At 40.0% G+C, this 23,976-nt stretch overlaps 1 protein-coding gene across 5 annotated transcripts in view; it reads left to right on the top strand.

The window, feature by feature from the left end:
- The first annotated feature begins 5,442 nt into the window (after positions 1-5,442).
- The window catches only part of WNK3 (WNK lysine deficient protein kinase 3), a 152,580-nt gene continuing 134,046 nt past the window's right edge, over positions 5,443-23,976 (top strand). For 2 of the 5 annotated variants that reach the window (XM_041740783.1, XM_041740787.1), the window contains exon 1: positions 5,608-6,356. The gene's annotated coding sequence lies outside the window, so the exon portion shown is untranslated. Of the gene's footprint in view, positions 5,554-5,607; positions 6,357-17,488; positions 17,550-23,976 lie in introns of those variants that run through there. The other 3 variants (XM_041740785.1, XM_041740784.1, XM_041740786.1) reach the window with 3 other exon arrangements.

Below are 23,976 nucleotides of genomic sequence, written 5' to 3'. Positions count from 1 at the left end.
TCAGATATGTTACTTGCAAATATCTTCTCCCATTCAGTAGGTTGACTTTTAGTTTTGTTGATTGTGCAGAAGCTTTTTATTTTGATGGTGTCCCAATAGTTTATTTTTGCTTTTGTTTCCCTTGTTTCAGGAGAAATATCTAGAAAGAAGTTATTAGGGCCAATGTCAAAGACGTTACTGCCCATGCTCTCTTATAGGATTTTTATGGTTTCGGGTCTCACATTTAAGGCTTTAATTCATTTTGAATTTATTTTTGTGTATGGTGTAATAAAATAGTCCAGTTTCTTTCTTTTGCATGTTGCTGTCCAGCGTTCCTAACACTGTTTGTTGAATAGGCAGTCTTTTTCCCACTGGATATGCTTCCTTGCTTTGTTGAAGATTAATTGACTATATAGTTGTGGGTTTATTTTTTTTTAAGATTTTTATTTATTTATTCATGAGAGGCACACACAGAGAGAGGCAGAGACACAGGCAGAGGGAGAAGCAGGCTCCATTCAGGGAGCCTGATGTGGGACTCAATCCCGGGTCTCCAGAATCAGGCCCTGGGCTGAAGGCGGCGCTAAACTGCTGAGCCACCAGGCTGCCCTTTTATTTTTGTTTTTAAAAGATTTTAAAATTTATTTTGGAGAGTGAGAGAGAGAGCACAAGTGGGAGGGGCAGAGGAAGAGGGAGAGAGACTCCCAAGCAGAGCATGGAGATCAACATGGGGCTTGATCTCATGATCCTGAGATCATGACCTGAGCTGAAACCAAGAGTCAAACCCCTAACTGACTATGCTGCCCAAGCACCCCCTGGACTTCACATTTCTACAGAAATGATCTCCTGGAGAGGGAAAGGGCTGTTTCAGCATGCCAAACTCAGGCTCTGTATCCTGTCCACATGGGGACTTTGTAGAGGAATTAAGATTTCAGATACTTAGTAAGTTTTAGAGAAATGATGCAGGTTAGGTTTGCTCTTTTTTTTTTCAGGTTGTTAAGGTGAAGGCATTTATCTTAAATTTACCCCTCTACCTGTTATCTGGCCTGGGGCACATGAGGAAAGACTGTGTCTAGAAGAGGAGATTGTATTCCATAGTAAGGATCCAGAAATTGTACTGTTTAATTTGTTTTTTTTTTAAGATTTTATTTATTTATTCATGATAGAGAGAGAGAAGCAGAGACACAGGCAGAGGAAGAAGCAGGCTCCATGCAGGGAGCCCGACGTGGGACTCGATCCCTGGTCCCCAGGATCGTGCCTTGGGCCAAAGGCAGGCGCTAAACCACTGCGCCACCCAGGGATCCCCGTACTGTTTAATTTGAAAGTTGGAGAGATCTGCTCATTTTTGAGCTAGGTGATGTTTGTTCTTACTCAGGGGACACTCAACTTCTGCTGGAAGGAAAGAGAGCCTCCTGGGAGGATATTAACAGACCCTAGATGATTCAGGTAAGAAATCCCCCAGTACCAAGGCTTGCCTGGAGAAAAGATCATCCAGGATCCAAGCCCTGGGAATTACTGTCTTGAGCAGGGGGCTTAAGTAAGAGAAGTACATTTTCTTTTTTTTCTTCCAAAACTTTAAATTCTAGTTAGTTAACATATAGTGTAATATTGGTTTCAGGAGTAGAATTTAGTGATTCATCACTTACATATGACACCCAGTGCTCATCATAACAAATGCCCTCCTTCATACTCATCACCTATTTAGCCCATTCCCTGCCCACCTCCTCTTCAGCAACCCTCAGTTTGTTCTCTATCATTAAGAGTGTCTAATGGTTTGCTTCCCTCTTTTTCTTTTTTCTCCCCTTCCCATATGTTCTTCTGTTTTGTTTCCTAAATTCCACATATGAGTGAAATCATATGGTATTTGTCTTTTTCTGACTGACTTATTCTGCTTAGCATAATATACTCTAGCTTCATTCACCCACATCATTGCAAATAGCAAGATTTCATTCTTTGTGATGGCTGAATAAGAGTCTATTATATATATGTATATTATATATACCACATTTTCTTTATCCATTCATCAGCAGATGGACACTTGGGCTCTTTCCATAGTTTGGCTATTGTTGATAATGTTGTTATAAACATTGGGGTGCGTGTACACCTTCAAATCTGTATTTCTGTATCCTTTCAGTAAAAGAAGTAAATTTTCTTTGCCCTAGATGCTAAGATTTTTAAAAAAGACTTTATTTATTTATTCATGAGAGACAGAGAAAGAGAGAGGCACAGACACAGGCAGAGGGAGAAAGCAGGCTCCATACATAGAGCCCGACATGGGACTTGATCCTGGGTCCCCAGGATCATACCCTAGGCCAAAGGTGGCCCAAAACCATTGAGCCCCCCGGGCTGCCCGATGCTAAGATTTAATAGAGGGAGAATGTGGCTGCAATATTTTGAGACCTAAATTGATTTTTTCTTTCCTGTATTTCCCCCCACTTTCTCTTACCCCCCCCCCAAAAAAAGTAGTCAGCTTTGTGGTATATTTCAGAGGAAGGAGGTGAGACAGGAAAACAAATACTCTGTTAGTCTCTCTAGCTTTTGTGTTCCAAAAGTGGAAGCCCTGGGAATGGCTTAATGTCCAGAGGGAAAGATAAGGTATCTGGGCCAGAAAACTAGAAGAAAGAAAGATTTGCATAAGGCTAAAAAAATATTCTTCTCTTCCTCACTCCCCTCTCCTTGGTGCTTGGGAGGGGGCGCAAACAGAGCTCTGTGGGAGATCAACCAGCACAAACTGCCAGGAGCAACATTTGGTTACTGAAAGACTCAAGAGAGGAAGGGCTGTGTGCAATGTCTAGGTGGATGGACCAATAGGTGACCTTGGCAATGAATTTTGTGCTCCAAGTATGGCAGAGACATTGGAGAAAACTATAGCACCTGAAAGGACCCATGTGGGCAGACGGTTGAGCTGTAACTGATAGCCTCTAAAGGACCTGGAAGCATATATCGTTAACCTATCCCTACTCTCTACCCCCATGCCTGGGTACTACATAAGATCCCCAAACTGTGGCATCACCTGGGATGAGAGAAAAGAACATTAGGAATGACATATTTTTTGCCCAATAACCTAGTAAAAGGAGGGTCAGAAACTGAGTTTCAGGAATAGTCACAACTCTACCTATGGTTGTAGCAGTCAGCTGTAAATTTTGAGATTCATCTCCATTCCATCTTGTTAATTGAAGGAGTTAACTTCTGTATGGTAGGGAGGAGATCAACAGCTAGAAGGGCCATGAAAATATCCCCCAGCCCCACCCCTGTGGGATGCTGGGGTCTAAAAATGGTTCTAGCAAAAGCTTTTGTAATTTCTTGGCACCAGAGCCTTCACTTAAGATGAACTAGATTATTGGAAGAATATTTTCCTAGAATAATATAAAGTCAAGTTGCACATACTTAATATAAATCAAATTTTCTATTTGATGTATAGGAACATCACAAATGCAACTTGACAGTCAGTGGAAACCAGTGGGTTAGAAAGGAATATTCTCTGCCATCCATTGTTGACTAGCTATAATTGACCACTCCCCTTTCTGTCTATAGTGGCATTTGTTCTGAGTTATGGACAGGTTGTTTCAAATAGAAGGGCATGTGTGTTAATAAAAGGTTTAAACTGAGAAGAGCCTGTGCTTGAATAGGGAACAGACTGATTTCCTAATATCTGAAGGTTGTAAAAGTCACACTACTTTACATTTATTTAGCACACCTTGACTGTCAAAGAGGGACTTCTCAGGAGGGTTAATATCTGAGCAGGTTGAAGGGCTAACATTTTCAGATATTGCTCTGTATTGATTACATCATGGCACTTGGAGACTAAGGAAGAGGAGCAGGCCATAGCTAAGGGAGGTACCTACCTGTTGATTTTCCTAAAGGTGTGGTGGTGGCGGGAATAGGGTACCACCCAGAAGTAAAACTTGTGGTTCAATTAAAGAAAATGGTGAGCACAAGTTTCTAGTTATCATCTCAGTGGGAGTCAGGGGGATAAAAAGGCTTATAATAACTTGGTAACCTTTGAAATAGTCCTTCAATGGTTACTTGGCTATGTCTCCTGTTTTCTACATTGTAGGCAACAATTCAACAGGGAAAAGGGACTATCTTTAGGGGCAGTGAGAAAAGGAGTTTAGGAGACCCCATTCATTCTATAGCGCTAATTTGGAATGCAGAGATCTTTTAGAGTCTGGTATGGTACTATTTGGAGAAATCACACCCTGCCCTTCCAAATTTTGCCAGGAAGATCTCCACAGGTGAAGTAGTTGGATCTCCTAGCCCTGAATTTCATTCATGTAGTCTATTTCCATTGTCAAAAGTGGAAGATGGAGATTTGAATTTATTAAGGGCATAGTCTGGTTTTCATACATGTTTTGGCAATCCTTGGATCAATAAATGACTTTCAAGAGAAAAGATGTAAAGATAATAAAGAGGGCTACATGGCCTCTCACTGTTTCACTCCATTTGGATTCTGGAAACTTCATAGTTAAATTTATTGATGGTTTTTTAAAGAGCCGAAAAGGCTGAGGTTATGAGGCCTATGGTAGGAAAAGAAAAAAAAATGTGGAGAGAGATTGATATAACCCATTACTAGGGCTCTGAGGCTGGGCAGTTGGAAATACTAGCCTTGCGTTTTTCACACAGCCTCCTACCCTCAAGGCATCCTGCTAAGGCTTGAGGGGCGTTTGAAGGAAATCCTGGCCCTTAGGGTTAGGAGAAGTCATTCAGTGGCTCAGATACCAGATGCAGCCTAGGGGATTGAAAAGCCACAGGCTCTGGAGTGAGTACACTTGGGTTCAAGTTCTGACTCTTCCACACATAGTTGTGTGAACTTGAGCAAGTCACGGCCGTTTTCCCCTCCTGAGCCTCAGTTTCTTCCCCTGTGGAGCCAGGATTATTCATGAAAAAATGACAGAAACAATTCCGTTACAGTGCCTGATACAATGCAGGAAACAGATCGTAAAGCCGCTGTGCCAAGGTTAACGTGTAGTGAAAGCTTGAAGGAGGTAGCATTCACTACCAACTAGAGGAGAGGGCCGGTGAGCGAGAGGAGATGGCGAGAGCCTGCTTTAGGCGGAGGTGGCCTTTCCCCCCGCATGTGCGCAGTCAAGGAGACCAGCAGAGCAGAGAAGGGGCGGGGCTAGGTTTCTGAAGGGGTTGCTATGGCACCGAGGGGCCAGAGGAGGTTAACCGAACCCTTAAAACGTTACTCCCTCCCCCACCCGTCACTGCCTAGGCCGAAGGCCATTGTTCCCAGCAAAATGGCGTCGGTAACTTCCCTCCGGGCCAGAGGCCTAAGTAAAGCTGAGGATGGAAAGGAGACGGGAGACGGGAACAAAAACTACAATTCCCAGGGTACACCTCACCCGCCTGCGAGGCGCAATGCACGTGCCTAGGCCTAGCGGTTACAGGCCGTCAAAACTCCGTTTCATAGCTTCCCTTTCCCATCCCCACTTTCGTTGTTGCCCAGCCCCCGCGCGCGCGCACTGCGGCTCTGGATGGGGGGGGGGGACATGCCGTGCCCGTTGCCCTCGCAACGTAACCAGGAGACCGGTATTTGTAAATCTGTGCTTCGATTTCTAATCCCGAAGCCGGCAGGTATGGGTCTCGCGAGAAAAGACGGGAGTTGGAAAAAGGGAGTTAGGGGTGGTGGGTGAAAAGGTGTTGGCGGGTACCACATTTGCATTTAGAGGGTTGTGGATAACAGAGTGGATGGTGGGTGGCTGGGAAGTAGTGTGTGCTTAGACTTTTTTTTTTTTGGAGGGGAAGAAGGTAAAGCAGCCGTGGAGAGAGAGCTTTTGAACACACAGGAGGTGTCACGCGTGTTTTGCAAAGGAGAGAAGCCTTTATCCTGCTCGATGCGCATCCCTCTCTCCCGCTGCGTTGACAAGGGCGGGGGAGGAGTGCGCACGCCCTAGTTGGCTAGCCACTCAGCACCTCGCAGTGATAGGGGCTGTTCGGAGTTGGGGCTGCTCCGTCGGCTTTCTCCGCCCCTCCCCCTCTTCTTTCCTCCCCTCCCTTCCCCGCCCCCCTCCACCCTCCTCTCCTCTCCAGAATTCCCTGGCTGGAGTACGCGTGCGCTTGCTCTGCTCCCGGGAGAGCGCGAGCTTTTGCTCATACCCCGCTCCCCTAACCCCGCCCGCTCTTTACCTACCGGCTGTAGCTGGCCCGGTGGGCTCGCGGGAGACGCTCGCGCGCGCACGCGCACACAACGCGGAGCGGAGCTCGAGACATCGAGGAGGGGAGTAAGAAGCATCGGAAGAGGCGGTAGAGGAGGAGGCGGTGTGTGTATCTGTGTGTGTTCTACCGTGTGGCTCGTCGAGGGGCGAGCGGAGGCTTGAAAGAGGGCGAGGGAGAAGCGAAAAGAGTCCGAGTCTCTGTCCGTGAGAGCCTCTAATCTGGTGAGGGTCCCGGGCCGGCCAGGGCTCTGGGAGAGAGGGAGGAGGCCGGGGGGCGTGTCTGGGATCCGGCTGAGAGATGAATGGGCCGGGGATGAATGGAGGGAGGCAGCAGCGGCCAAGAGTCTGTTCCCAGTAAGCGCCCTAGTGTGTGTGTGGGGGGGCGGCTTGACCGAGGCTGGGTGATTGCTGTCGCCAAGAGGTATGGGACGAGGTCGGGCTTGGGTCTTCGAGGTTGTCGGAGCCGCTGTCCGTTCGAGCGAATGGGCAGAGAGAGAAATTCTAAGGGAGACAAGTGGGGAAGGGCAGGTTTGGGGTTGAGGTGCATTTTTTGTCTTCTTTGCTGCTTTTGTTGAGGGTGGCAACTTTGGGAGTTGATGGAAGAAGACTAGGGAATGGGGAAGGTGAGGTGGATACTTGAGGGGGACCGGGAGATGGTTGACAAAGGACTGAGTGATCGTTTGAGTGCGATTGAGGCTGCTGAAAGAGAAGATCGCTTCAGGTGTGGGAAGTTGAGTTTCAGTGGGTAATGCGGTAGGGGAAAGTGGATTTAATTTAGAGATTCATTTGATGTGTGAAAGTCGATAGGACTGGATCAGGTGAGGGAATATTACTGTCTGTGTAAGTGGGTTAGGTTCAAGGAGATTGAGAGGTGTTATTTGGGAACGGGTGGTGTTTTCTGTGACTGACAGCTTGGGGGTGGGGATGGAATCGTATGGTTTAGTATAAAAGTGGTGAGGTGACTTCACTGTACTGAAAGAGGTTTTGTTTGACTAGTTAAGAAGGTGAAACATTTATGGAGTGGGCTGTGGGTGGAAATCCTTCCCTATCTTGGGAGTTGATAGACCCTGTGTTTTATTTTCTTTTTAAAAGATTTTATTTATTCATTCATGAGAGACACAGAGATATAGGCAGAGGGAGAAGCAGGGTCCATGCAGGGACCCCAATGGGGGACTCCATCCTGGGACTCCGGGATCATGCCTTGAGTCAAAGGTAGACGCTCAACCACGAAGCCACCCAGGCATCCGGATAGACCCTGTTAAAATGAAATTGAACCCTCAAAACAGATGCGAGTGGTATGGATATTCCTTCTTAAGAGTTGCCTTTGACTAAAGCAATTACATGAATAAATACTCTTTTAAGTTGTGAAAATCTTCTGTGTAGTAGTGATTGCGTCCAACTTTGGGAGGCATTGTTACCTGTTTTTCACTTACAGTAAGTTGTAACAATCAAGATAACTTTTGAAGAGATCTCAGTATATGACAGAGCATCAGGTGTCTTCTAGATAGTCTCTAACCTTTAAATTGATGAATTTAAAAATTGTTTAAAGTCAGGAGCCTAAAGGAAAGCATACTCTGCATTAAAGGATAGCTAAAATGTACTAAAGCTGATTTTGAATGCTAAAATAATTATACGTGATCTTTTTTGGTCATTTTGAATTTACCTTGTTTGAAAATTGGCACTTGCTTTTTCCTGTGAGTTTAAATTGTAGCAGATTACTAGGACATTTTGTTCTCGAATACATTACTTATCTTTTGGTAAGGGTACCTTGTGATGGTCTCATTCTGTTCTGGGTCAAGATTAATAGTTTATGGATTTGTAACTGTTCATGGTTACTTTCTACAAACTTTACTGACATATACTCATTATCTTGGAAATGTTGCAAATTTGAGAACATTCCCATGCCCTTTTTCTTTTATTCTGCTTTGATGTTGGAAAGAGTGTAATCCTTGTTTTGGCTACCCAGAATTTAAATACAGAATCTGATACTATGTTCTTATTCTCATAGATTAAAATGAATACTTAGTGTATTAAGCAATAGAGTAGAAGTATAAAAGCACCGTGAGAGCCTGGGAATGCTGCACCAACTTTGGCAGCAAGGAAGCCTCCCAGTTTTGAACTAGATATTTGGAGTGGAAGAACTTTCAGGTTTTGAGGCTAGGAAGTTTAAGTTTGGTATATCTGGAGAGTGGGTTGAAATAAGGCTGGAATCTTAGATTGAGTCTGGGGTGAAGGACTGCCCTGCCGGATTTGGAGCCTTTGACTATTTAAGAAGGGGAATAACTTAATCAGATTTTTGGTATTCATCTCTCTGCCTTTGCTTCTGATGTCCCAACCCGCCCCCATTCCCCCCCCCCCCAACCTGGAATGTTCTCTCTCTCTCTCTCTTTGAATTTGAGCTCCTCCTTTTTAGACTAACCTCTGTCATTAGTTATTCCTGAAAGCCTTTCCTGCTTTCCCCCCGTCTTTTTTCCTTTCCCTAGCAGCCTCCACTAAGCTACATTAGATGCCCCTCTTTAGTGGTCCCATCACACCTTGTACATATTTTAATTACTGTGCTTCTGTTGGTAGGCAGCAGGAAAGTTATTTGCCTTTTTTTAATACCTAAGAGAAAATAAAGCACAGAAAGATAAGACCTGCTCTATTAAGTAAGTGGTGGACCCTGGAATTTTGACTTCTAGACCAATTTGATCCTCATATCACAAGTCTGCATTTTTTATGTAATTATTCCATGGTGTTTTAGGAGTTAAATTTCTGTAATTCAAACTTTATCTTCTTCCATAAAGTACAGGAATTTTTCATTAAGGTGTACATTACTTAGCCAGTAAATGATAAAGCCAGTGGTTGCATAGAACCAGAATAGAAATAAATGAGAATTGTTATATTACTATAAGATTTCTAGTCAGATAATTTACTTTAAAAATTAACAGAAGGTCTAAATTTTTGTGTATATGTTTGTGGGGGAGGGTATTGTGTGCAAGGAAAAAAAACCCTTCAGTACCCCATCTTAGCATAAGTAGACCAGCTCTGTTTGCAGATTTACTTGATTATGTCTCTTGGCTAAAGTCCATTATACTTTCAGAGAGGTGGGTTTTTTCCATTTTTTGTTTGAGATCATAAAAATTATGGCACTGTTAGGAAATATTTGATGATTGTAAAGGACATCTATAAAAGCATTCATTCAGAAATTTCCAAAACTTTGAGAGTAGAATTTGATGCCATTTTAAATTGTTTTGGTAGAACTTGTCCTGAGATATTTGATTTAGGAAATGTTGAGGTTAAGTTGTTGCAGTAGTGAGCCTTTAATTCTCCTTTCTTCAGGGCTATTTTTTTCATTAACAGAAATGAAGTAACATTGTTTTCTGTGTTTTAACCTGGTAACCTTTTATTGTGATAAAATTCACATAACATTATACCATTTTAGAGTGCACAATTAAGTAACTTCATGATGTTGCATATTTAGTTCCAAAACATTTTCATCTATGGATTTGCCTATTCTAGATAGTTCATATAAATGAAATCATGCATTACATTACCTTATTGTCTGGCTTTTTTCACTTCACATGTTTTTGAGATTCAATAATGTTGTGGCATGTATCAGTATTTCATTCCTTTGTTTTAAAAAGTTTGTTTGTTTTTAGTAATCTCTATATGCAATGTGAGTCTCAAACTCACAACATTGACAAGAGTTGCCTGCTCTTCTGACTGAGCCAGCCAGGTGTTCCTATTATTTCATTCCTTTTTATGGTTGAATAATATTCCCTTGTATGGGTATATTACATTTTGTTTATTTATTCATCAGTCCATAGTCATTTGGGATCTTTCTACCTTTTGGCTTTATGCATAATGCTCATATGAATATTTGTGTACAGGTTTTTGTTTGAACACCTGTTTTCAATTCTTTCAGGTATGTACCTAGAAGTGGAAATACTGAGTCATATGGTAATTCAGTTTTAACTTGTTGAGGAACCACCAAACTGTTTTCCACAGTGGCTGCACCATTTTACATTCCCACCAGCAATGTACAAGGGTTCTAATTTCTTCACATCCTCACCAACATTTGTTACTCTCTGGGTTTTTTATGAAATGGGATCTCATTGTGGTTTTTATTTGTCTTTCTGTAACAACTAATGATGTGTAGCATCTTTTTATGTGGTCGTTGACTATTTGAATTTCTTCCTTAGAGAACTATTTAAGTCTTTTGCCCGTTTAAAATTTTTTTATTGTTGACTTGGAAGAGTTTTTAAAGAATATATTCTAGATACTAGACCCTGATCAGACATATGATTTGCAAATATTTTCTTTCATTCTGAGTTGTCTTTTTACTTTTTCTAAAATTTTGTTTATTCATGAGAGAGACACAGAAAGAGGCAGAGACATAGGCAGAGCAAGAAGCAGGCTCCCCAGGAGGAGCCTGATGTGGGACTCGGTCCCAGGACTCCGGGATCACAACCTGAGGTAAAGGCAGATGCTCAACTGCTGAGCCACTCAGGCGTCCAGTCTTTATTTTGTTTTTTTTTTTTAATTTTTATTTATTTATGATAGCCACAGAGAGAGAGAGAGGCAGAGACACAGGCAGAGGGAGAAGCAGGCTCCATGCACCGGGAGCCCGATGTGGGATTCGATCCCGGGTCTCCAGGATCACGCCCTGGGCCAAAGGCAGGCGCCAAACCACTGCGCCACCCAGGGATCCCTAGTCTTTACTTTGTTGATAGTGTCTTTTGATGCACAAAAGGTTTGAAATTTGAAGTCCAGTTTATCAATTTTTTGTTGCTTGTGCTTTCAGTGTTATATTTAAGAAACCATTGCCAAATCCAAGACAATCTCTTCTTTGAAGAATTTTATTGGTCTAGCTTTAATATTGAAGTCTTTGATCCATTTTGAGTTAATTTTTGTATATGGTATGAGGTCAGGGTCCAGCTCTATTCTTTTGTATGTGGATTATCTTGACTTTTTTTTAAACCAGAACTTTTTTTTTTAAAGATTTTATTTATTTATTCATAGACACAGAGAGAGAGAGGCAGAGACACAGGCAGAGGGAGAAGCAGGCTCCATGTAGGGAGCCCGATGTGGGACTCGATTCTGGGTCTCCAGGATCACACCCCAGGCTGCAGGCAGCGCCAAACTGCTGTGCCACCGGGGCTGCCCTATCTTGACGTTTTATAAACTATAAAATAGAAAAGGGGGTGGGAGGTACAAGCTTGCAGTTATGGAAGTAATAAGTCACAGTGATAAAAGGTACAGCATAGGGAACATAGTTAATGATATTTTAATAGCATTATATGGTGACAGATGGTAGCTACACTTATGGTGAGCATAGCATAATGTAAGGACTTGTGGAATCACTATGTTGTATGCCTGAAACTAATGTAACATTGTGTGTAAACTATACTTCAAAAAGATACATAATATACAATATTATACATGTATTTAAGTGATGCTATTTTGTAGCAATATGTAGTTATTCTTTGGGCATTTGTGGAGGCGAAATGTTTCTAAATGCATTTTTGAAGGTCATGCTTTATATTTGAAGAGTGGGGATATTCTAAAGCTCTTTGTGAGGCAGTGAGACTTTCATGGTCAGGAAACTTCAATATGGCAAGCTAGACTAATCCTTATGGTAAAGTTACATAAGTTTTTTTTTTATAAAGAGTATTATTTTTGTTTTCAGATTGTTTGTGTAGGGTGAAATCTTTGCTTAAAACTTGTGGGGGGAGAGCAGCCTCAGTGGCGCAGCGGTTTAGTGCCGCTTGCAGCCAAGGGCGTGATCCTGGAGACCCGGGATCCAGTCCCATGTCGGGCTCCCTGCATGGAGCCCGCTTCTCCCTCTGTCTGTGTCTCTGCCTCTCTCTGTGTGTCTCTATGAATAAATAAATAAAATCTTTAAAAAAGAAACCTTAAAAAAAACTTGGGGGGGGGAGCAGATTTAGATTATAATTAACCAGAAATTGGCATTGGATTTATCCTAAAAGCAGACATATCTATGTGTTACATTGTTTCTGAGCTGGCTTCTTGACCAAAACATATATCAATCAGTACCTTGTGGAGACTTTTTATTTGTAGCTTAGGCTATAATCACCCGTACATTGTCCTATTCATTTAAGAATCATGTAAGATTATTTTAGTTCAACAGAACTAAACTTGTAAAAATGAGAATTAAAATTTAGCATGGTACAATTGATTTGTAAATCTCAGCCTGTAGTTAAGTATAATTAAAATAGGGACATTATCTCAAATTGTTTTAAACACTAGGGCATGTGCATGTGTTGAATAGGAGAGTGGGAAATTGGCTTGATCAACCCCAAGACCTATGAGGTACTAGTTCAGCTCTGATGATATCCAATGCTGCCCAGAGCATAACTGAGGCTACTGTGGCATTTCCATTCAGAGTTAGCCTTTGAAGGTTTCTAGCAAGAGAAAAAAAAAAAAAACCCTTGATCATATGTGGTTCATTACCAAGTAAGGAACCTTTCAGATGCATTGATAACTTACTCTGAAGCTGTTAGTCCAAGTGAATTTTGGAGTATGACATACCAAACATATTTGTCATTCATTTAACATTTATTGTGTTCTTCTAGTGTGCAGAGTTGATGTGTTGGGAATAGATGAAAAGGAAGCAAAGCAAGCAATGACTCTGGTCTCTTTGAGAATACTTACTTTATGGTTGGTGGACAACAGACAGTTAACAAATCTATCAGAACATAAATGCTGAGAAGAATGTGTTTTCTAAAAAGATTTTATTTTTAAGTAGTCTCTATACCCAACATAGGGCTCAAACTCACAGTCCCAAGGTCAAGAGTCTCATGCTCCACCGACTGAGCCAGCCAGGAACCCTGAGAAGAAATTTTCTTAAATGGTGCTGGGATGTTAGAGAGAAGCCTCTTTAGCTCAGGTGGTTAGTTTGGAAGGCTTCTTTGAGGAGGTGACTTTGAAGAGATATCTGAATGTTAAGAGACCAGCAGTTCTTAGTATCCCTTCTGTTAATTTTTATTTTATTAAATTGTTAATTTATCTCTTCTAAACACTTTAGGTTTCTTAATATTTTATTTTATTTTGTTTATTTTTTTTAAAAGAATTTATTTTATTTATTCATGAGAGGCACAGGGAGAGAGAGAGAGAGAGAGAGAGAGAGAGAGAGAGAGAGAGAGGTAGAGACACGGGCAGAGGGAGAAGCAGGCTCCATGCAGGGAGCCCAACGTGGGACTGGATCCGGGTCTCCAGGATCACACTCCGGGCCGAAGGTAGTGCTAAACCGCTGGGCTACCGGGGCTGCCCCAGGTTTCTTAATATTTTAAATGTGTGAGTTACCTGTCTTTGTTTCTAAGGAAAAAAAAAACTAAACCCAGGTACATTCCTTATGAGAAGAGATTGTGTCTGCAAGTGAAAATGTCACTGGAGTAGGAGTCAGCCTGGGTTCTGGTCTTAACTTCAGTGTAATCTTGTGTAAGTCTGTAAGCATCGATTTCCTCACTTGTTACTAAACAAAACAAAAGTCCTACCTATTTTGCAGGGTTTTTTTTTTTTGGCTAATTAAGTGAAAAAATATACTTTGTAAATTCTACAACTACGCATGAAATACAGTGTGTTCTATTAACATATTTTTGGAGTCAAAGTTCCTCAATTGAGAAATGTTTTCCTACCAATTTAAAGCTTTCCTGTCTCTAACCATCTGGTAAATTTTAACACCAAATATTGAAACACATTGATTATTCAGGAGGGGTTGGGTTCTTAGAAAGTGGTAGTGTGGTAGAAAATATGTTGGATTTGGAGCTATAAAATGGGTTCCAGAATTCTCCCCTTCACTTACTGGCTTTGTGACTTGGGCATGATGCTAAACTTTTTTGGCCTTCCTAATTTTCAGAATTCAGGGCAATACCAAATAGCTCTCGGAGTTGTTGTTAGGAGTAATCAAGTTAAATACATGAAGTTCTTATGAAAACTATAAAGCAAGGTTTGAGAACCTTTTTCTGTAAAGGACCAGATTGTAAAAAAAATTTTTTTTTTTTTGCGGGTTTTGCGGTTTTGTGGGCCATGAAGTCTGTTGCAACAACTCAGCTCTGCTGTTGTAGCAGCCATAGGCAATATGTAAATGAATGAGTGTGGCCATGTTCCAATAAAACTTTATGAACACTGAAATGTGAATTTCAAATGATTTTTCTGTCACAAAATACTATTCTTCTTTTGATTTTATCCCCCAACCATTTAAAAATATAAGAATCTTTCTCAGCCTACCTGTTGTACAAAAACTGGCAGTGAGGGGAGTTGGGTTTGGCCTGAGGGCTGTATGTAGTTTTTCCACCACTGTTATAAAGGGTTAGGCAGAATAAAGTGTTAATTAGGGATTTGAGGACAGCCTGGGTGGCTCAGCGGTTTAGCGCCGCCTTCGGCCCTCTGGGTGATCATGGAGACCCGGGATCGAGCCCCACGTTGGGCTCCCTGCATGGAGCCTGCTTCTCCCTCTGCCTGTGTCTCTGCCTCTCTCTCTCTCTCTCTCTCTCTCTCTCTCTGTGTGTGTGTGTCTCATGAATAAATAAATAAAATCTTAAAAAAAGAAAGAAAAAACTAACTTAAAAAAATAATTAGGGATTTGAGGGTAGGTGATTGATAAATATAAAGCTAGGTGCCCCGATAAATATAAATTGTTTAATTTTGATAATGAAAGAAGGTGGAGATCATTTCAGCCCCTTTTTAAATTTGGACCTAGAGGTTTCGTCACACAAAATGAGCATCTTGAATTGAGGAAATGATCTTGCCAAAGCAAAACTGGATGATGGAAATGAGAAAGAAGATAGTTTTAGTGTTACAAACTCCCAAGGACTGTAATGTGGTTGTGTATTGTATGTACCTGTGTAGTTCAGGGTTGTGTATAGTGTTATGCACGTGGTGCCACATCTTATGAGGCCCCATACTAATGAGTAAGGAGTAGACTTGGGAGTACAGTGCCTGAGTTGAATTCTGGCCCTGGTTTTTTACTAGCTGTGTGATTTTAGAGAAGTTAACTTAATTTTTTGAGCTTAGTTTCCTCATTTGTAAAATGGGAATAAAAATATTATCCACCTCAAGATTTTTGTAATGATTACATGAGAAAATGCATGAAGGGGCTTACAATGCTCGGCACAAAACACTCAAGGAGTGTTAATTGATGATATTTATTTGGTTTTATGTTATACATGCCTTATTTGTTTTTTCCTTCCTTCAGTTATTTTGAAAAATGATAATATCCTTTTCTTAAGATTTTATTTATATATTCACGAGAGACACACACACACAGAGAGGCAGAGACATAGGCAGAGGGAGAAGCAGGCTCCATGCAGGGAGCCCGATGCAGTACTCGATCCCGGGTCTCCAGGATCACACCCTGGGCCAAAGGCGGCGATAGACTGCTGAGGCACCTGGGCTGTCCCCAAAATGATAATATCCTTAACTGGTTCTTTTGTACAGATTGTTGATGGACAATTCTGCTATAAAGGATTAAAATAACATAGAGATAGATTAAAACCTTAAGGTCCACCTTTACACAATTTCTGTCCTCTGGTAGGTACCATTATTAAGACTTGACTGTAGGGGCACTAGGCTGACTCAGTTGGTAGAGCATGTAACTCTTGATCTCAGGGTTATAAGTTTGAACCCCACTTTGGGTGTAGAGCTTACTTAAAAATCATAGAAAAATCCTTAAAAAGAAGAGTTGACTGTAAACTTGTACTGTCCTTTTTTCTCTGTATTTACATGCATATACATATACAAGTAAAAAATATATATGTTTTATGACTTGCTCTTTTCCCAAAGATATGACTTAGGATTCTTTTCATGTCTGTCTGTCTGTCTGTCTGTCTGTCTCTATATATATATCCTCTCTCTATATATATTTATATATATGTGGAGAATGAAGTAGCTATATATATATATATATATATATATATATATATACACACACACACACATTCTCTTTAATGAATACATAGTATTTAATACAACTTGCTTCTTTAACCTGTAGGATAAATTAGGAACATATTTTTCCATGCTGTTTTGTATGCATTTAAACATACATGAGTACATTTAGAAACAGGGTTTTGTGAGTTTTTTTCCACATAAGATATATATATGTTGTCCTATAATTTATTGTTTTTCACTTAATAGTATTTATGTGTAGATTTTATACTTCATATGTATCCATTTCTCAGTTTTAAAACATGTATATTATTATGTAGTACAGATGTATCACTGCTTATTTTACCATTCTCTCTTATAGATGGATATTTAAGTTCTTTTCAATATTTTTTGCTATTCCAAACAATGCTTCAGTAAGAGTCCTAGTGCATACATAAGTTTGTATACATACAAGAATATTTCTTACATACATACTAAAAAGTGATTGCTGGTGATAAGTATGCATTAAGATACTTGGAATTTGTCAAATGAAAAGGCTATTACAGTTTATCTGCCAAGAGTGCATGAAGTGCTGAATTTCTCATATGCTTCTCAATATATAATATTAACAGAGTTTTAGGCTCATCTGATGGACAAAAAATATTAAATTGTTTGAATTTGCATGTCCCTGCTTACTAGAGTTTGACCCATCTTTCTACCATCCATATATTGGCCATTTTTTATTTCTTACTGATTATTTTAGTTCTTTATATATTCTGGATATTAATGCTTTGCTGTACATGTTGCAGATGTTTGCTCCCAGTCTGTTGCTTAGCTTTTAACCTTGTTCATGGTTGAATGGCCAAATGTGTTAGCTTTTTTATTAATGGTCGTTGCATTTTGTCCTTTTATGAGAGCCTTTCTTCAGGTTAAAAATATATTCAGCCATATTTTCTTTTAATAGTTATATAGTTTTGCTTTTACATTTAGCTCTTTAGCCTACCTGGAATTTATTTTTGTGACTGGTTTTATGTAGGGCTTTAACATCCCCCCCCCATATAGAGAACCAGTTGTTCTGACAATGTTTATTATGCTATTTGTTCTGTGCTGAAACGACATTATTTAACTGACTATGGCTGTATTATATTACAGTTTTCTTTATATAGGTATTGCATGTTTCTTCTTGAGTTTATTCCTAGATGAATATAACTTTGTTGCTCTTATGTACGGGATAGTGTGTGTGTGTTTAAAATCTCAGTGACCTACCTTCTTTACACCCAGTCCTTCCCTCCCCTTCCTCGTGCTGCCCATCTCCAGTGCCCTCACCTTAGAATAGTTGTTTTTTGTTGTTGTTTTATTTTTTAAAAATATTTTATTCATTTATTAAATATTTTAATTTGTTTATTTGATAGGGAGAGAGAGAGAGCATGTGCGCACACTAGCAGGAGGAGCAGCAGAAGGAGAGGGAGAAGCAGGCTCTCCGCTGAGCAGGGGGCCCCACGCAGGGCTCCGTTGGGCTCTATCCCGGGATCATGATGTGAGCTGAAGGTAGATGCTTAACTGAATGAGCCACCCAGGCACCCCAAGATTTTATTTATTAGAGACAGAGAGAGATCACAAGCAGGGGTAAGGGGCAAAGGGAGAGGGAGAAGCAGGCTCCCTGCTGAGCAGGAAGCCCAACAATGTGGGACTAGATTCCAGGACCCTGGAATCATGACTTGAGCTGAATGCAGATGCTTAAGCCACTGAGCCACCCAGGTGCCCATAGAATAGTTGTTTCTTAAATTACATTTTCTAACTGATTAGTGCTGATGTATAGCAAAGCTATTGATTTCTGTTTGTTGATTTCATCTTTGGCCTTTCCTCTGAGCTCTCTTGTTAGTTCCTATTATAGTTTTTTAGTTGATTTGCTTGGATTTTCTAGATAGATAATCATATAGCCTGCAAGTTTTGAATTTTGTTACATACTTTCCAATATTCATACATGTTTTATTTCCTTAAGTGGTAGCAGTGATAATAAGAATTGTTGGCTTATTCATGACTTTAATTATTGTTTATGTGAAAGATGTTTAACCTCACTCATAAGATAAATGCTAATTAAAACCACACTGAGATTCCTTTTAAAAATCTATCAGTGTTAAAAGTCAAAACGTTTGGGGATCCCTGGGTGGCGCAGCGGTTTGGCGCCTGCCTTTGGCCCAGGGCGCGATCCTGGAGACCCGGGATCGAATCCCACATCGGGCTCCCGGTGCATGGAGCCTGCTTCTCCCTCTGCCTGTGTCTCTGCCTCTCTCTCTCTCTCTCTCTCTTTGACTATCATAAATAAATAAAAATTTAAAAAAAAAAGTCAAAACGTTTGATAACACCTTTTTGTTTTCAAGGTTCTGGGGTAAAGGGCAGCTTCATACATTATAGGTGGAAGTTTGAATTGGTATAATGCCCATGGAAGGCAGTTTGGCAGCGTTATATAAAGATGCACACACACAAAAAGAAGATGCACAGGCATTATATGTATTATACTGGATATATTAGCATACTTCAATGAAAGTTAAATATGCAAATTTATTTTGATCCAACAATCTCACTTCAGGGAATACATATATATACACACACACCCACACGCATATATACATACATATATGCAAAGTATGCGATATTGTCTGTCATAATTACATAGAAAATAATTGAATAATATATACTATATAGGTTTTAAAAAATAAGAATGAGGAACTTCTATGTAGTGACAGGGGAAAAAAATAACTTGTGACTATAAACAAAAGTCTGGTATATATGCTACTTTTTGTGTAGGGAAGGAGAAAGAGAACATGTATTTCTATTTGCTTATTTGCCTAAAGAAACTCCAGAGAGCTACGCAATAATCTAATGAGTGGTTCCCTGTTGGGGGAGTGATGGCAACTGAATGGATGGAAAACAAGGTTGGGAGGGAACCTGTTAATTATATACCTCTTTGATTTTTGAATTTTAGGACTATAGTTTTAAAAATTAAATTAAAAATGGTTTCTTGAATTATTTCAACTCCTCCAAGAACATTTTTGTTTTTCTTGATCTTTCTTTTCTGTGTTACAGGTTTTCTCCAAATGACTGTCTCCTGATCTGTCCATATTTAAGAATGAGCTAGTAGAAGGGCTGACTGGGAGTTCTGTGTACTGAGACAGGGTTGTCAACTGGTAGGCTTTATTTTGGGGTGAGTGGGTGTACAGCTGGCTAATACATTTGGAGGGTCCAAATACCAGAGGGCAAAGGCTTTGCCCTGTGGTGCCCTCGTTCATCCTGGTTTGTTGAATTTGATATTCTGCATGCAAGGATTTTTGTCTCTTATGGAATGGGGAGGAGAGTTCATTAACTGTATCATAATTTAGTCCCTTTTTCAGCCTTTTATTTACTCTGGCACTTTATGGGATCACTTATTTCTGGGATTTGGTCCTGCAAGTCTTCTCCCTCCTGGGTTGGAACCATTTCTATTACATATTTTAGGTTGTAGCATCATTTGATTTGTGTTACTAGCCAGTTCTTTCCTATCTGCTCTCTGTCAGAAATTATTGAAATCTTTTACTTGCTATGCCATTTTCCATTTGTGTCCTTGACTTATGACTTATACTTTTGTACTTTTTTTTACCATCACTTTTCCAGAGTCTTGGAAAGTACAAGCGATGTAACTGTTCAGTTCACCTTACCAGAAGTCAACAGTTATATATCTTAAACTTGGGTAAACTGTAGGCTCCTTGAGGACAAGGACTGACTTTTTATTTTATCCCCAGCCCCTGATAGTGCTTGGCACTTGGTAAATGTTTATTAATTTGAATACATATATGTATATATACGTGTGTGTGTGTGTGTGTGTGTGTGTGAATGAGAGAGAGGATTATTAATGGGAAATTTACTGTATAATAATGACTATTTAAAAATTTATATTGAACTATACTTGACATACAACATTGTGTTAGTTTTAGGTGTACTGCATAGTAATTTTACAATTCTACACATTATGCAGTGCTCAACACAGTAAGTGTAGTTACCATCTGTCACCATACAAAGTTATTACAATATAATTGACTATATTCCCTATGTTGTACTCTTCATCTCTGTGACTTATTTTAGAACTGGAAGTTTGTATCTCTTAATCATTTTCCCTATCCCCTCATTACCCTCCCTTGTGGCAACCACCAGTTTGTTATCTGTATTAGTAAGCCTATTTATTTCCCTTTGTTGTTTTTTCATTAGTTTTGGTTTTTAGATTTCATACATAAGTGAAATCGTATGGTATTTGTCTTTGACTTATTTCACCAATCATACTATCCTCCAGGTCCATTCATGTTATCAGGAATGGCATGATCTCATTCTTTCTTATGGAATTAATCCTTTATCATGTATATATAACATATCTTCTTTTTTTTCTTTTTTAAAATTTTTAAAATTTATTTATGATAGAGAGAGAGAGAGGCAGAGACACAGGCAGAGGGAGAAGCAGGCTCCATGCACCAGGAGCCCGACGTGGGATTCGATCCCAGGTCTCCAGGATCGTGCTCTGGGCCAAAGACAGGTGCCAAACCACTGCGCCACCCAGGGATCCCTATAACATATCTTCTTTATCCATTCATCTATTGATGGACACTTAGATTGCTTCCAATATTGGCTTTTGCAAATAATGCTGCAGTAAAATAGGGGAGCACATATCCTTTTGGATTAGTGTTTTGTTTTCTTCAGGTAACACCCAGTAGTGGAATTACCAAATCATAGGTTACTTCTACTATTAGGGTTTTTTGTTTGTTTGTTTTTAGGAGAGAGAGGGGGATGAGCAGAGAGAGAGAGGGAGAGAGAGAATCTTAAGCAGGCTCTATGTTCAGCTCTGAGCCCAACGTGGTGCACCAATTAACATTCCCACCGTCAGTGCACCAGAATTCCCTTTTCTCCACATCCTTGTCAACACTTGTTATTTCATGTCTTTTTGTTACTAGCCATTCTGACAGGTATGAGGTGATACTGTGGTTTTGATTTGCATTTCCCTAATAATTAGTAATATTGAGCTTTTTTAAAAAGTAAACTCTACTGAGCCCAATGTGGGGATCAAATTCATGACCCTGAGATCAAGAGTTGCATGCTCTACCAACTGAGCCAGCTGGGTACCCCATGTTCAGCATCTTTTCATGTGTCTGTTGGCCATCTCTTTGTCTTTGAAAAATGTCTATTTAGATCTTCCACCTATTTTTAAAAATTAATTAATTAGTTTAGTATGAGTAGGGGGAGGGGCATAGAGAGAGGGAGGGAAATTTAAGCATACTCTGTGCTGAGCATGGAGCTCCATTTCACAATCCTGAGATCATGACCTGAGCTGAAAGCAAGAGCCAGATGTTCAACTGACTGAGCCTCCCAGGCACCCCTGCCCATTTTTGATTGGATTGTTTTTTGTGTATTGAGTTATATGAGCTCTTTGTAAATTTTGAGTATTAACCCCTTATCAGATATATCATTTGCAAATATTATCTCCCATTAGGTAGGTTGACTTTACATGTTTTCTTTCAATTGCTGGTTTTAAAGTTGAAATTCTTGAGCCATTGATTGACCAAGTACTGATTTTATGCTGAATTTCTCATGGATAGAACCATGATAAGCTATGGGGGAAAATTATTTCAGACTTTTGACTCAGATGCTCCAGGATTATTTATCAAACAGATTAAAGGAGTAGATAAGGGTACACATTTCTGAGATTTTCCCTATAATTTCAATGTCTATAGAAGTGCTTTTGTAGTTACCTTTATATCTATTTCTAGTTTGTTACCATTTTATGAAGGAAAAAGTAGTCATGGAAAGGTTATGATGTACAGCCGTTGAACTTAGTAAGAGACTTCAGTTTTGAGGCCTGAGTTTTGAAGACTATTTCAGTGAAGTGTGTTTCTGTATTGCTGAATGAGGAAGAAAGATATTTCCTTGTAACTGAAGCAATGCCAACATGGTTTATTACTGGAAAGCTTTAAAAGAGTGTATTATATACTTATCAGCCTTGCTAAGTGAGTCTACTGAAAATCATTTAATGATTTTTAGAGTACTGTTGAATAGTGCTTTAATCTAGTGCTGCCCCACAGGGTTATTAAGATGTAGACAATAAAAGATTCTATTTATTAATTATTATATTGTGCCAGGCACTGTGCTGAGTGGTTTATATGTCTATTTTCATATCAGTACTGTGAAATTTCACAAATGAAATCAAGAATGAATGAGGCAAAGTAATTGGCCCCAGATCTCCTTTGGGAAATGAGAGGCTTGGGCAGCCTGGGTGGCTCAGCGGTTTAGTGCTTGCCTTCAGCCCAGGCATGATCCTAGAGACCCGGGATCGAGTCCCACATCGGGCTCCCAGCACGGAGCCTGCTTCTCCCTCTGCCTATGTCTCTGCCTCTCTCTCTTCCTGTGTCTCTCATGAACGAGTGAATAAAATCTTAAAAAAACATCCTTTCGTAAATTTTATAGAATTCTTTTTTTAAAGATTTTATTTATTCATTCATGAGAGATACAGAGAGAGACACAGCAGAGGGAGAAGCAGGCCCCATGCAGGGAGCCCAACATGGGACTTGATCCCGGGTCTTCAGGATCACGCCCTGGGCCAAAGGCGGCACTAAACCACTGAGCCACCCAGGGATCCCCATATTCTTATATACCTCAGCCCCAGGTGACAACTACTCTTATTTTCTGTTTCTATAGATTTGCATATTCTAGACTTTTCATATAAGTGGAACCATACAGACTATTGTCTTCTGGCTTCTTTCACTTAGCATTATGTTTTCAGGGTTTATCCTTGTTGTAGCATGTATCTGTAACTCATTCCTTTGCATTGACAAATAGTATTCCATTCCATGGATATGACATATTTTGTTTATCAGTTGACAGACATTTCTATTGTTTCCACCTTTTGGCTTTTGTGAATAATGTTGCTATGGACACTTGTGTAAAAGCTTTGTGTGGACATATGTTTTCATTTCTCTTGGGAAGATGGTGTCATATATTAACTCAATGCTTAATTGGAGGAACTGCTAGACTGGGTTCCAGAGCAGCTGTACCATTCTGCATTCCCTTCAGCAATGTATGAGGGGTCCATTTTTCCCACATCTTTACCAACACTTGTTATGGTCTGTCTTTTTTATTGTAGCCATCTTCACGAGTATGAAGTAGCATTTTGTTGTGGTTTTGAGTTGCATTTCTTTGAAAAGTAATGATGTGGAACATCTTTTCATGTGTTTATTAGCTATTTGTATATCTTATTTAGAAAAAGGTCTATTCAGAGAGCCCATTGGAAAAAAAAAGAGCCCACTGGATTATTTATCTTTTCATTACTGAGTTGTAAGAATTCCTTATATATTCTGACTAAACAGTGATCAGATATATGGTTACCACATATCAGATATGTGGTTTACACATAGTTTTGGTCAGTCTTTTTGCTTTTCACCTTCTTGGTAGCATCCTTTGAAGCACAAAACTTTTAAATTTTGATGAGGTTCATCTTGTCAATTTTCTCTTTTATCACTTGTATTTTTGTTATTGTACCTGGGAAATCATTGCTTAGCCCAAAGTCACTAAGATTCACTCCAGTGTTTTTTCTAAGAGCGTTATAGTTTTAGCTCTTACATTTAGGTCTGTGATTTACTTTGAGTTCATTTTTTTTTTGCGTATGAGGTAGGGGTCCAACTTTACTCTTTTATATGTGGTATATCCAGTTGTTTTTTTTTTTATTTTTATTTTTTTAAAAGATTTATTTATTTACTTATTCAGAGAGAGAGAGAGAGAGAGAGAGAGAGACAGGCAGAGACACAGGCAGAGAGAGAAGCAGGCTCCCTTACAGGAAGCCTGACGTGGGACTCGATCCTGGGTCTCCAGGATCACACCCCGGGCTGTAGGCGGCACTAAACCGCTGCGCCATCGGGGCTGCCCTATCCAGTTGTTGAAAGACTGTTCTTTTCCCATTCAG

This window comes from Vulpes lagopus, chromosome X (assembly GCF_018345385.1).
Source record: "Vulpes lagopus strain Blue_001 chromosome X, ASM1834538v1, whole genome shotgun sequence".
Lineage (NCBI taxonomy): Eukaryota > Metazoa > Chordata > Mammalia > Carnivora > Canidae > Vulpes > Vulpes lagopus.
The sequence above is the reverse complement of the archived record's forward strand: the minus strand, read 5'-3'. Positions and strand labels throughout refer to the sequence as shown.